Raw genomic sequence first — 14,168 nt, 5'->3', positions numbered from 1 at the left:
CCCCAGGATCAGACCCCAGATACACTACCATCATCTCGAGTACCTCGTCTTTGGTCATCCTTCCATGATATAGGAATATCCCCTTGATCGTAGCAAACACGAGACATCATCAAGTGTGATAGACATATCACAATGCGGGAGATGAAACGACGAGGTCTTCGAGTGTCATCTCTTCACTAATGTATTAAGCATCCCGTGGTTGACCGTAGTATAATCGGTCATGCATAAGTCCTTTAGGCCAAATAAGGACAAAATCAACTAAAACCATTCCTCATTCGGTTGAGGCAATGAAACAATCTTCCTCCCATGGTTAAGGAAATTTTGCGGATCGTGCTCCTGAAATTTGTCAGAAATACTCAATGTAAGAAATTAAAGTTAACGTAAAAATAAATAAAGAATCCAACTAATGCTACCTCTCCGTCCCAGATATGTTTGGCAGTATGGTCTAGATACAAAGGCAGTAAGGATAAATCAACTGGACCACCTTCAAAAGCATTTGGCTTAGCATCCGCAACAGCCTCACCCTTTAGAGGTGACACTGTATCAACAATATAAGGTGGGAGTGGATCAATAGTAGAAGGTGGGAGTGGATCAGCAACATCTGTAGTAGGAGATGGCACTGGTGAAACCTGACGTCTGCGAGAGGAGGAGGGGAGTGATGCGTCAGATGGTAAATCTCGTCTCTTGCGGGAAGAAGAAGATGAAGTGGCATGAGGAGAAGCATGAGGGTATCTAATGTTTTTTGTGTGATGTTTTCTGTTTGTAACAAGTGCATGTATCATTTCTTAAATGCAGTTTGGTTTTATTTATTATTGATCAAGAAAGAAGTTTTTCAATACACTCAAAGGAAGATTTTGGAGAGATTAAGTATCAACGGTGCATAAGGAACAGTTAGAAATTGTCCTTCTTTTGTGCCTTTGCAGAAATATTTCTCACATACAAAGTTGGGAGTTGACCAATATGCACTCAGTTAATGCAAATCATTCAAATAAGAAATCAGTGGGATCAGGGGGATTGTCACACATGAATACTTGGAGCAAGTTATTTTGGATAGTAAGCTTATTGGATCAAGATCTCGAGGGATCTTATTTTTGTTAGCAGTTTAAGTGTCTGCATCAATAGAGGGAATTATCGTGTGATTGTTCGGTGTAACAAAAATGATTGTATTAAACTTATCAAAATAGTGGAAGATCATAATTATTTTCCAATGGTTAATTATCACTATTAAAGAGTGGGGTAGGAAAAGCAAGGATGAACTCCAAACCACTATATATCTTTGTGGTTTAAAAAGTTGTACGAGGAAGATAAAGTTTGAAAAGAAAGAGAGAGAGTAGAAAAAGATGGGCATGGGGTTTTAAGTGATTTTCATCATCTTTTGCATTTCAAATCTTCCCAGCCATTGCTAGGGATTTTCATCATATTTTGCATTTGAAATCTTCCCAACAGTTTTTAGGGATTGTCATCGCAAATTTTAAATCTTCCCATCCGTTGCTAGGGATTTTCATCATCTTTTTCATTTCAAACCTTCCTAGCAGTTGCTAGGGATTATCATCGCAAATTTCAAATCTTCCTAGCCGTTGCTAGGGATTTTCATCATCTTTTGCATTTTAAATCTTCCCATCCGTATCTAGGGTTTGTCATCGCAAATTTCAAATCTTCCCATCCGTTGCTAGGGATTTTCATCATTTTTGCATTTCAAACCTTCCCAGCCGTTGCTAGGGATTATCATCCCAAATTTCAAATCTTCCCAGTCGTTGCTAGATATTTTCATCATCTTTTGCATTTGAAACCTTCCTAGTCATTGCTAGGGATTATCATCGCAAATTTCAAATCTTCCCAGCCGTTGTTAGGGTTTTTTATCATCTTTTTAAAATCAAACCTTCCCAACCGTTGTTATGGATTGTCATCGCAAATTTCAAATCTTCCCATCCGTTTCTAGGGATTTTCATCATCTTTTGCATTTCAAACCTTCCCAACCATTGCTAGGGATTATCATCGCAAATTTCAAACCTTCCTAGTCGTTGCTAGGGATTTTCATCGCAAATCTCAAATCTTCCCAGCCGTTTCTAGGGATTTTCATTGTCTTTTGCATGAGAAACTAAATTTCAAAACTTCCCAGCCGTTGCTAGGGATAATCATCATTAAATTTTAAACCTTCCCAGCCGTTGCTAGGGATGGTCATCATTAAATTTCAAACCTTCCTAGTCGTTGCTAGGGATTGTCATTGCAAATTCTAAATCTTCTTTGTTGTTGCTAAGGATTTCTCATCATCTTTTGCATGAGAAATTAAATTCCAAACCTTCCTAGCCGTTGTTAGAAATTGTCGTTGCAAATCTCAATTTTTCCCAACCGTTGTTATGGATTTTCATTATCTTTTTCATTAGAAATTAAATTTCAAACCTTCCCAACCGTTGTTAGGGATTGTCATCAATAAATTTTAAACCTTTCCATCTGTTGCTAGGGATTGTCATCATTAGATTTTAAACCTTCCCAGACGTTGCTAGGGATTATCATCAATAAATTTCAAACCTTCTCAGTCGTTGCTAGGGATTGTCATCGCAAATTTCAAATCTTCTTAGTCGTTGCTATGGATTTTTCATCATCTTTTGCATGAGAAATTAAATTTCAAACCTTCCCAGTCGTTTCTAGGGATTGTCGTCGCAAATCTCCATTCTTCCCAACCGTTGCTAGGGATTTTCATTGTCTTTTGCATGAGAAATTAAATTTCAAACCTTCTCGGACGTTGCTAGGAATTGTCATCATTAAATTTCAAACCTTCCCAACCGTTGCTAGGGATTTACATTATTAAATTTCAAACCTTCCCAGCTGTTGCTAGGGATTTTCATCACAAATCTCAAATTTTCCCATCCGTTGTTAGGGATTTTCATTGTCTTTTGCACGAGAAATTAAATTTCAAACCTTCCCAGCTGTTGCTAGGGATTTTCATCGTCTTTTTGCATTTTAAATCTTCCCATCTGTTGCTAGGGATTTTCATTACCTTTTATATTGACAAAACATTTATCCAACCCTATTTTTTCTTAACCTTTTGTTAAGATGTTGTTAAATGGCTTTTCATTAAGAAAGTTCTCATTACCTCTTATATGAGAAATTATCCCCAACAAAGTCGTTATTCCCCCTCACCTTTTCTCCTTGACCTTTTGGCATTGAGTTTTCTCATGCCTTTTTCATGAGAAAAGGTTATACCTTCCCTTGCCTTTTGCAAGACTCGTCTATCTTTTGTAGCAGAAAATCCTTTGAATCACCATAGCGTTCTCGTTGCTTTATACACGAAGGACCTTTTTCCCTAACCAAGCCATGCTTGCCTTTTGCAAGACAACTCTCTGCCTTTTGCAGAAGAATTCAAGTTACAACTATACCCTTATGGTTTGCCTTTGCAAATGCAATAGATCTCTGGGATCCTACGGGAATGTCTCGAGGACCAAGGCTGGTAAAGCTCTTTGAAACATAACATGCATTACATATCATACACATCATGACATAACCATCATACAACTGACCCATATTCACCCATAGAATACCATATACAATACCCAGGAGATGAATTCATATCAAAGCCCATTTGGCATCTAATAAACAACTCCTCACAAATGCCTATCACTTCACATCACATTCATTCATTCCCAATATGGCAAATTTTCGAATATTTTTGTATTTAATCGTCTCCTACCATGAACGTATGAAAGTCGTTATTATTTATACATTTAGATCCAAGAAGATTAAATAAGGGCAACTGTCATACCCCAAAACTTACCCTACTACATATGTATACATTCATCATTTTATCAACTTAAGCATTAACATTCCAATCACTCCAAAAAAACATAACATAGTAAAAATCCAAATTTGGGTCCTGGTAACTGGTTATCCAGATTATGGTAACCAGTTACACCCTCTCTTAAACAAGCGTACAGGTAAATTTTCTACGCATGTAACGGGTTACCCAAATTATGGTAATCGGCTACACCTACTCTCATTAGACTTTCAAGGTCATTTTTCGTATAGGTAACTGGTTACACATGCACAGATAACAACAGTAATTTCATTTTTTTTACACGAAGTGAATTCCAATTTCACACAGACTACCCCACATGTTTGCCCTATAAATAGAACATCTTTCCCCCTCATTTGGACAAGCTAGTATCCCCTAGAAATTCTTTCCAAACACACTCAAGCCCACTCTCTAAAAACCTAAAACCAAACTCACACAATCATCCTTTCTCAAACAACCACCCCCAAATTTCTTCACATTTTATTTTCTCCTAATCCTTCCATTTTCTACACTCATAACTCAGTCCCCTTCCATTAAGTTTCAATCATAGCCACCCTTTTCCAAACCTTTTGCTTCATTTTTAAACTCAACACCATAACAACTTAGTTTCTACATCACAAACTTGGTAATGATTGCAACTCAAACTCATTAACCTTTTAGTTCTGTTTTTGTGTTGAAAATGGGTGTTTATTCATGGGTTGTTTTTTGAGAGGGATTTGAATCAAATTTGAGACAAGTGGATTTGTTTTGTTTGCACTTTTTTGGGATTTTTGTTCTTATTATTTATCATTTATCATTTTTAATCACACTTTTTTCTTTTCGTTTCTTTTCACACCTTAATTAAATTTTATTTGGTGTATTATTATTATTATTATTATTATTATTATTTCTTGTTTATTTTTGATTATTTACCCTTTGCCATGATCATTTGGTTGATGAGATCTTTAATATCAATGATTAATGATCCCAAGGTTGATTGAGCCTTCAATACTTCAAACATGTTGATGAATGATCAATGCATCATTCTTAACACTTTGAGGTGTTGATAAGTTACCCTTGATTGATCATATTGTTAAATCTCTTGATGATATATGAAACCTTTTATTGCTTGAGCTTGTCTTTCCTTTTTATTGTTTTGCATTGTTTCAAGAGGCTAACTTTGTGTTAGACCTCTAACATGCTTAGCACATACATTGTTATTGACCAACCTCAGATAGGTTGACTTCTACATAAGTCCACTTATGATTGCTTAACATAGCGCTAAAGTGTCCCGACTCGATTAAATCTTTCCATTGATCATTAACGACTAACATTTGAAATTTGATGTTTAACTTTTATCTTCTTTTATCTTAATTTATGATTGCTTGGGTTATGAAATATTCCACACTTCAAATCATTGATAGATGGATGTTTCGGTCGATTCAATCTTCTTTGATTCAAACATGTTGATAAATGATCATTGAACCATTTTTAACACTTTGAATCAATGATAAGTTATCCCTTAATGCGCCATATTTTGAATCCTTTGACTTGTGGATAGAGGATCCCTAGGTGATTACCTTTTGCAACTTAACCTCTAACCACTAACTCTTGTCCCTAACCATTGACTTGTTGACCTAATATTATTGTCATTTATTTCTTGTCAATTTACTTTCTTGCAATTTACGTTCAAGCACTTTATTTTCATTCCCATTATCATTTGTCCATACATCTTTTACTTTATGCCTTTAATTTCTTGTCATTTTATTTATTGCATTACATACCTAAAAAGAACAAAAAACATGATAAAATGAAAAGACCAAAAAGATGTATTCACTCGTGACCTACTTTTGGACTTAGAAGACTCATTAGGACCCTTGCATTTGGACCTTGGATCATGATTCTTGACCTATTGCTCTGACTTGGAATTTCATCAGTGACTTGCAATCTTTTATTGCAAGAATGAAATTCATGGCACTACCCTAGGGAGACATGTTTTGAGCCCATTATCCACTTGTTAGCATATGTCACTTTTGATCACACTGAATTACATCGTGTTTTTGACTCAGATTTCACATGTTTATTAGGACTTTATTATCATTTTGTTTGTATTATGCTCTCTTTTATCTTGTTTTCAAATATTTAGCACTTTCGGACCCTTTTGGAAGAAACGAAGCAAAAAGACCTAAAATTAGGGTTTTACGACGAAAATTACACACATGGCGGCCGCTAGAGGAGAAGCCATGAGTCATCAGCCCTCAACTAGGAGGTAACCGCCACGTTCCCATGATCTTCCCCATTTACACACATGGCGGGCGCCACCTTTGGAAATCACGTCCCCACTAAGGAGAAGTTGGAGGGCACCATGGTCTTTGCAAGCTGCCGAAATCCTCTATAAATAGTTCGTTCCATTTCATTTTCAAATTATCCAACTTAGTTTTACAACACTAAGCCTATATTTATCATTTATAATAGCGGTAATCTGTCACATCGGGGGGTTATCGCACCTTAGTGAGATTGAGTTGGGTCACTTCGAGTTGTTGTCGTCTTTAGCTTCAGGAATCGGAGGTTTATTTTTGTATCAGATTTAAAGCCCTCCGTTTGGAGCAGGTTCTTATTTATCGCTTTACTTTATTTATTTTCCGCACTCGCTTTACTTTATTTATTTTCCGCACTCGCTTTACTTTATTTATTTTCCGCACTCGCTTTACTTTATTTATTTTCCGCACCCACTTTACTTTATTTATTTTCCGCACTTGCTTTACTTTATTTATTTCACGCAATCGCTTTACTTTATTTATTTCACGCACTTTAATCGCTCTTTACGCCTCACATTCTAAAACAAACTTTTCATCATGATCAATACCGTTGTGTTTGTTTGTGTTACCATGTCTGGCTAAATCTTTTAAAGGTTAGAATGTAAGGATCCCGGTTAAAGTAATGTTTCACATATTGAATATGTAGAAATACTTTAAAGGTTGTTTTGATTTTTAACTTGTGTTTTCTAAAACAAACTTGGTTAGTTTTAATTATTCATGGAGTGCGAAAGCACCCTGGCTTAGTTAACTGGGAATTTTTATCACTTTAAGGAAAAACTATTTTTGAAACTGTTTTCGGACGCGTTGATAGATCTTAAATCAGGAAACTCCTCGGGTAAAACTTTCCAAATCAAAATCACTTTTCAACTAAGTTTATGAGTCTTATTTCTTAAAAATAAGTTTACTACTTTAGCGTTCTACGCACCTTTTATAAGTGACAATAAAAGGCCTTAATTTAAGGGTAAACTCGGTTCTGAATACGCGAAAGCGACAGTTCTTGTTAAATGGATTCTTTTCAAGAGTAGAAAATATTGCCTCATAAGTAGTTCTATCTAGACAATCAAAACATCACTTAACTGACGTGAAATACATTCAACCTGTCTTTACCTGCATTTTTTATTTACCGTTGTTTTGCAAACCCAATATCTCTTTTATACCTCCTTAGATAAACACCGTAACGATAGTAATCGATAGATTGACGATTTGGTCTCTGTGGGATCGATATTCTTTTATATTACTTTGATGCGATTCGTGCACTTGCGAATTCACACGATCAACTTTTTGGCACCGTTGTCGGGGACCAACTTCGTCAAATTTCGTACCCTGTTGTTACACCGTCTAGACTAAGGCATTATTAGCCGGTAAATGTGAAGAACCTGTAGTACCGGAAATTTAGTAGATCCTTTAGCGGAACCCGGATGTTACACTCGTACACACCTCTTACTCATCCGAATTAAGAAAGCTATGGCCGAGAATCGCGACCGGAGACCTCTTAAGGAATTTTCCCAACCCTCTGACGAGGAACCTAGTTAGAGTATAGTAAACCCCCTTATTCCTGCTAACAATTTCGAACTAAAACCGTCTTTATTGCAATTAGTGCAACAAAACCAATACGCGGGTCTCGCTACTGAGAACCCGAATCAACATTTAAAAGTTTTTATCCAACTAGCTGACACCTTTAAATCTAACGGAGCTTCACCCGATGCGATCCGTTTAAGATTATTTCCCTTCTCCCTCAGGGATAGAGCACGTTCATGGTTAGATTCACTTCCAGCTAATTCAATAACTACCTGGGAAGACCTTAGAAGAGTATTCCTTGCTAGATATTTCCCCCTAGTAAGACTGCTGTTCTTCGAAACCAAATAACTAGATTTATCCAAAACCAAGGAGAATCGCTTTTCGAAGCTTGGGAGAGATATAAAGAGCTATTAAGAGTTTGTCCACGCCATGGCCTAGAACAATGGCTGATCGTTCATACCTTCTACAATGGACTCCATTATAACACCAAGATGAGCATCGACGCTGCCGCTGGTGGCGCGCTGATGAACAAACCTTACCCTGAAGCTTGTGACCTAATTGAGGATATGACCCAAAACCATTACCAATGGGGAACTGAACGAGCATCAATAGAGAAAAAGGAGACCCAAGGTGGAATACATGAGGTAAGCTCTCTAGACATGATCTAGGCGAAAATGGACGCTTTAGCCCTTAGGATCGAACATATGTCTACGAACACTAACACTGCAGCAGTAGTCCACACAGAGTGCAAGCTCTATGGATCTAAAGGACACGAATCGGCGGAGTGTAACCTTTTGAACGACCTGAACACCGACCAAGTGAATTACGCCCAAGGTAACCCATTTTCAAACACTTACAACCCTGGATGGAAGAATCATCTGAAATTCTCCTATAAAAACCAGAACCCTATCCAAAATTATGCACCTCAGAGACCACAAGGTTATCAAGCCCAAAATCCAAATCAACATATGCAAGTTGTGCCCCAGAAGTCTAACCTTGAGAAGATCATGGAGAGTTTTATATCGGGCCAGACTCAGCAAAATAAAAAATTCCTAAACCAGAACATTCACGTAAACAAACTTATAACGCAATGAGGAACCAAGGTTGATCAGATAATCACTCACAATAAGATGCTTGAAACCCAGATCTCGCAGGTAGCACAAAACCAAGCCCCACAAACTACACCTGAGGGCCAATTTCCTGGACAACCTCAACCAAACCCTCGAGGGCAAGCTAACGCTATCTCGTTATGAAGTGGGACGCTTACGAAGGGCCTCATAACCCAGCAATGAGCGAGTCCAAAACTTCTAAAGGAAATGTACCTACCAACCAAGAAGAGGAACCGGAGGAACCCGAGAAACAAACCAACCAAGAAGGTGAAGCCAAGGATAAAACTTACAAACCACCACCCCCGTACAAACCACCAATCCCATATCCGCAAAGACTTAAACAAACCAAAGTCAATAACCAATACCAAAAATTTATAAAAGTAATAGAGAAGTTTCATGTAAAGATTCCTTTCACCCAAGCTATCACCCAAATTCCATCTTACGCCAAATTTCTCAAAGACATCTTAACCAACAAGCGTAGGCTTGACGATCCAAAACCCTTGGAATGCAACTTTATTTCCGAGGATAAACTTGCTAAGAAGGAGAAAGACCCTGGTAGTTTTTCTATACCTTGCATTTTAGGGAGTCATGTGATCGACAAAGCTTTCCTAGACTTAGGCGCTAGTGTGAGTTTAATGCCCTTAGCTGTATGTAAAAGGTTAAACTTAGGAGAATTACAACCAACTAAGATGTCCCTCCAATTAGCCGATAGGTCTATTAAGTATCCTGTAGGCATTTTAGAAGACATCCCAGTTAGGATCGGTCAACTTTATATCCCAACAGACTTTGTGGTCATGGATATCAAAGAAGACGAAGATATCCCTATCCTTTTAGGTAGACCATTCTTATCAACAGCTGGAGCTATAATAGATGTTAAAAGAGGGAAATTAACCTTCGAAGTAGGGGACGAAAAGATCGAGTTCATTCTTTCAAAATTCCTGATGGCACCAATTCTAGGAGACGCATGTTATGCGATTGATATCATAGATGAGAGCATAAGAGAATTTGATCGAGAAGAACCCGAGATCGAACCATTTTCAAACCCGAATGAAAAGGATGACGAGCTAGAGGAAACGGAACCTCACACTAACGAATGTCTGGATCTTACTCCAGACCCTTCACCAAATTCTCAAAAACCAGCTCAAGAACTTAAGGAACTACCCAAGAACCTAAGATATGAGTTTTTGGATGAAGAAATAAACAGCCCAGTAATAGTTAGATCCACCTTAAACCAAGACGAGACGAATCGACTCTTGAATGTTTTAAGAAGATACCCCTCTTCCTTAGGGTACAACATCTCTGATTTAAAAGGTATTAGCCCATCTGTGTGTATGCACAGGATCTCGCTAGAGGAAGATTCAAAACCTTCTAGGGAACATCAAAGAAGAATCAACCCTGTAATGAGCGAGATGGTGAAGAAGGAAATCCTTAAATTGCTGGAGGCTGGTATAATCTATCAGATCTCTGATAGTAAGTGGGTAAATCATGTACATGTGGTACCCAAGAAGGGAGGCATCACAGTCGTGCAGAACGAGAAGGGAGAGCATGTAGCTAAACGCATAGAAGGCGGATGGCGTATGTGCATAAATTATAGGAAGCTCAATAAGGCAACTAGGAAAGACCATTTCCCCCTTCCATTCATAGATCAAATGCTGGAGCGTCTTGCCAGACACTCTTACTTTTGTTATCTTGATGGATATTCTGGATTTTTCCAAATACCTATACACCCCGAGGATCAAGAGAAAACAACCTTTACCTGTCCTTACGAAATGTTTGCTTACAGACGAATGTCGTTTGGACTCTGTAATGCGCCAACTACTTTCCAACGTTGTATGATGTCAATCTTCGTAGATTATCTCAACAGAATTATGGAAGTATACATGGACGACTTCTCGGTGTGTGGATTAGACTTTGAAGATTGCCTAATTAACCTTGAGAAAATCCTAGAGAGATGCATAGAAGTTAACCTTGTGTTAAACTGGGAGAAGTGCCACTTTATGGTTAAAGAAGGCATAGTGTTAGGACATATAATATCTGAAAGAGGCATTGAGGTCGATAAAGCAAAGATAGAAGTTATAGAAAACCTTAACCCTCCTAAGACAGTTAGAGAAGTCCGTAGTTTCCTTGGACACACCGGTTTCTATCAACGCTTCATAAAAGATTTCTCTAAAATAACAAAACCCTTGACCGGCCTTCTGATGAAAGACATTGAATTCATTTTCGATGAAAAATGCATCGAAGCCTTTAACCATTTAAAACAAGCATTAATTTCAGCACCCATTCTACAAACCCCGGATTGGACTAAACCCTTCGAAATAATGTGTGATGCTAGCGATTTCGCTATAGGAGTTGTTTTAGGGTAAAGAAAATATAAGAAACTACATGTAATATATTATGCTAGTAGAACCCTAAATGTCGCTTAATTAAATTATACAACAACAGAGAAGGAACTCCTAGCTGTAGTTTTTGCAATCGATAAATTTAGGTCTTATCTTGTAGGATATAAGATTATAGTTTATACAGACCATGCAACTATCCGTTACCTTCTAAGCAAAAAGGATGCAAAACCTAGATTACTCAGGTGGATCCTTTTGCTACAAGAATTCGACTTAGACATTAGAGACAAAAAAGGAACAGAAAATGTAGTTGCTGACCATCTTTCCAGATTAGAGCATTTGAAGCCAGACCATTTACCTATAAATGATGACTTCACCTATGACAGACTGATAGCTAAGATAGATGCCGCTCCCCTTGAACCTGATAAAGACAACCTTGGGACAGTTTCAGAAATTAGCAGAGTACCATGGTACGCTGATTTTGTGAACTATCTAGCCGCTGATATCATAGCACCTGACCTCAACTATCAACAGAAGAAGAAGTTCTTTAAAGATATAAGACACTTCTATTGGGACGAACCACTCCTTTCCAAAAGAGGAACGGATAACATATTTCGATGTTGCGTCCCGGAAGAAGAAGTCAGAAATATCATAAAGCATTGTCACTCTTCACCCTATGGTGGGCATTCAAGCACATCCAAGACATACGCTAAGATCCTTCAAGCTGGTCTTTATTGGCCAACATTATGGCGTGATGTCCATGCTTATATTGTTCAATGTAACCGGTGCCAGCGCGCTAGGAACATCTCAAGACGTGACGAAATGCCTTTGAAGAACATCCAAGAAGTAGAACTATTTGACATTTGGGGTATCGATTTCATGGGACCTTTTCCATCCTCGTTGGGAAACAAGTACATTTTGGTAGCAGTTGACTATGTGTCCAAGTGGATATAAGCTATAGCCGCACCCACCAACGACACAAGAGTAGTCATCAAGATGTTCAAGAATAATATCTTTCCCAGATTTAGAGTGCCACGACTTGTCTTAAGTGATGGTGGATCACATTTTATATCCAGGATATTTAATAAACTCTTAAGGAAATATGGAGTAAAACACAGAGTAGCAACGCCATATCACCCCCAGACTAATGGTCAATTGGAAGTATCTAACAGAGAGATTAAGCCGATCTTGGAGAAAATTGTATCAATATCTAGTAAAGATTGGTCTGAAAAGCTAACAGAAGCACTGTGGGCTTACAGAACTGCTTACAAAACCCATATTGGAACTACACCATACCAGTTGGTCTACGGGAAGTCATGCCACTTACCTTTTGAACTCAAGCACAAGGCGTATTGGGCCATCAAGACCCTAAATTTGGATTACCTAGCATCTGGCAAGAAGCGAATCCTTGATATTCACAAATTGGAGGAACTCCGCCAGAATGCTTACGAGAATGTCGTTATATACAAAGAGAGAACCAAAGCTTGGCACGACAAAAGGATTGTGAAAAAGGAATTTAATATAGGCGACTATGTTCTCCTCTTCAATTCGATATTACGACTTTTTCCAGGTAAGTTGCGTTCGAGATGGACAGGCCCCTTTGAGGTTTCCAAAATCCTAAAATCTGGAGCAAATGAAATCCGGAACAGTTCCTGTAATCCGTTTGTGGTAAATGGACAAAGAATGAAGCAATACCAAGGAGGTGACATCCCCACAGAATGTCATGACCAAACTCTGATCGACCCTCTAGTTCCTACCTCTAACATATAAAGTTCGAATCGTCAAGCTAACGACGTTAAACAAGTGCTGCATGGGAGGCAACCCATGATTTCTTTTCCTTTACTTTTACTATTTTATTTTTATTTGTTTTATATATGTATATCTATGTGGAGACTAACAGTTATGATATTTACGATTTGAGGTGTCCTCTGTTTCTAATCTAACTTTTCAGGAATGGAGAATATCGACATTATGCCAGTAATCTTTCGTGACCCAGTTCAAGAGCAGTGCTACGCCATGCTTTCCCAGCGCCCAATGTTGCCCACCAGATATCCCGACTCGAGCTGCATGGAGGCATTAGGCATTGAGCCTAGTGTCAGGCATTTGTGCAATCAGTTGCAGTGGGATGAATATACTTATGTTATGCACGTGACTTACAGAAACCTGACTTTGGAGTTCCTGAGCTCGCTTATCTACGAGCCCTATGTTGGTCATGCCAGTGATAGAGGATATATTAATTTCAGGTTATTTGGGGTAGAATACACCTTCAACCACAAGCGTTTCGGTGACTTGCTTGGATTTCAGACTGCCTATGATGCTTCATCTGAGCTCCCCATGAGCTATTTCCTGAGCCGAGACGTCGAGAAGTTTTGGAGTGATATTACATGTGGAGGTAGTCCTGACCTTTCCACCCAAATCTCTAATAAGATTCACAACCCTGCTTTCAGATACTTCCAGATGATCATTGCCCACACCTTCCTGGGGAAGAGTGACACTGATACGCATGTGAGTGCTGAAGAGATCTTCTTCATGTACTGTACCACTCAGTCACGCCCAGTAAATTGTGGAGCTTTCCTGATCGAGAGTCTATATCTTAATGCTCGCTCCGCCGTGAGCCCTATACATGTTGGAAGCACGGTGAATCATATAGCCTCAGCCCTGGGACTTGATAGAAGACTATCTCACCTGACGTCTTACTGTAGCTACACCTTGATGGATATTAATTTCTGTCTGGACCGTGGCCTCATGAGGAGATCTTCTTTCCAACCGGATCAATATAGGCTATTGATCGAGGGTGAGACTATTCACTACTTCACTTTACCTGACCCTCAGGTGACTTGTGTTATTGATCAGACCAACTGGTCCTACGCCATAGAAGGGCAGGGAGAGACAGTAGACACACCGAAAATCGCACCTATCAGAATCAAAGTGTGCACCAACAATCTGAATCTCCAGAATCCGAGCATGCAGTCTGAATTGGTTAAGCTTCGCATGGAGATAGCCCAGCTTCGCCAGGAGCTTGCTGACGTTGCTTTGCAGGTTGAAGTATCAGTTGCCTCACATGACACCGAGACTGATATGCTGAATGATGAGATCGTCGACCTCCGACGCCAGATCG

The 14,168-nt window shown here is 38.7% G+C and overlaps 1 non-coding gene across 1 annotated transcript; it reads right to left on the bottom strand.

Moving 5' to 3' along the window:
- Window positions 1-7,934: 7,934 nt before the first annotated feature.
- Window positions 7,935-8,041, bottom strand: LOC127089381 (small nucleolar RNA R71). Its single transcript, XR_007790987.1, has one exon. It is a non-coding gene; the product is annotated as a small nucleolar RNA R71 (small nucleolar RNA).
- Window positions 8,042-14,168: the final 6,127 nt, after the last annotated feature.

The sequence above is a fragment of the Lathyrus oleraceus genome, chromosome 5, assembly GCF_024323335.1.
Source record: "Lathyrus oleraceus cultivar Zhongwan6 chromosome 5, CAAS_Psat_ZW6_1.0, whole genome shotgun sequence".
In the NCBI taxonomy this organism is placed as follows: Eukaryota; Viridiplantae; Streptophyta; class Magnoliopsida; order Fabales; family Fabaceae; genus Lathyrus; species Lathyrus oleraceus.
This window is presented reverse-complemented; position numbering and strand designations above follow the sequence as displayed.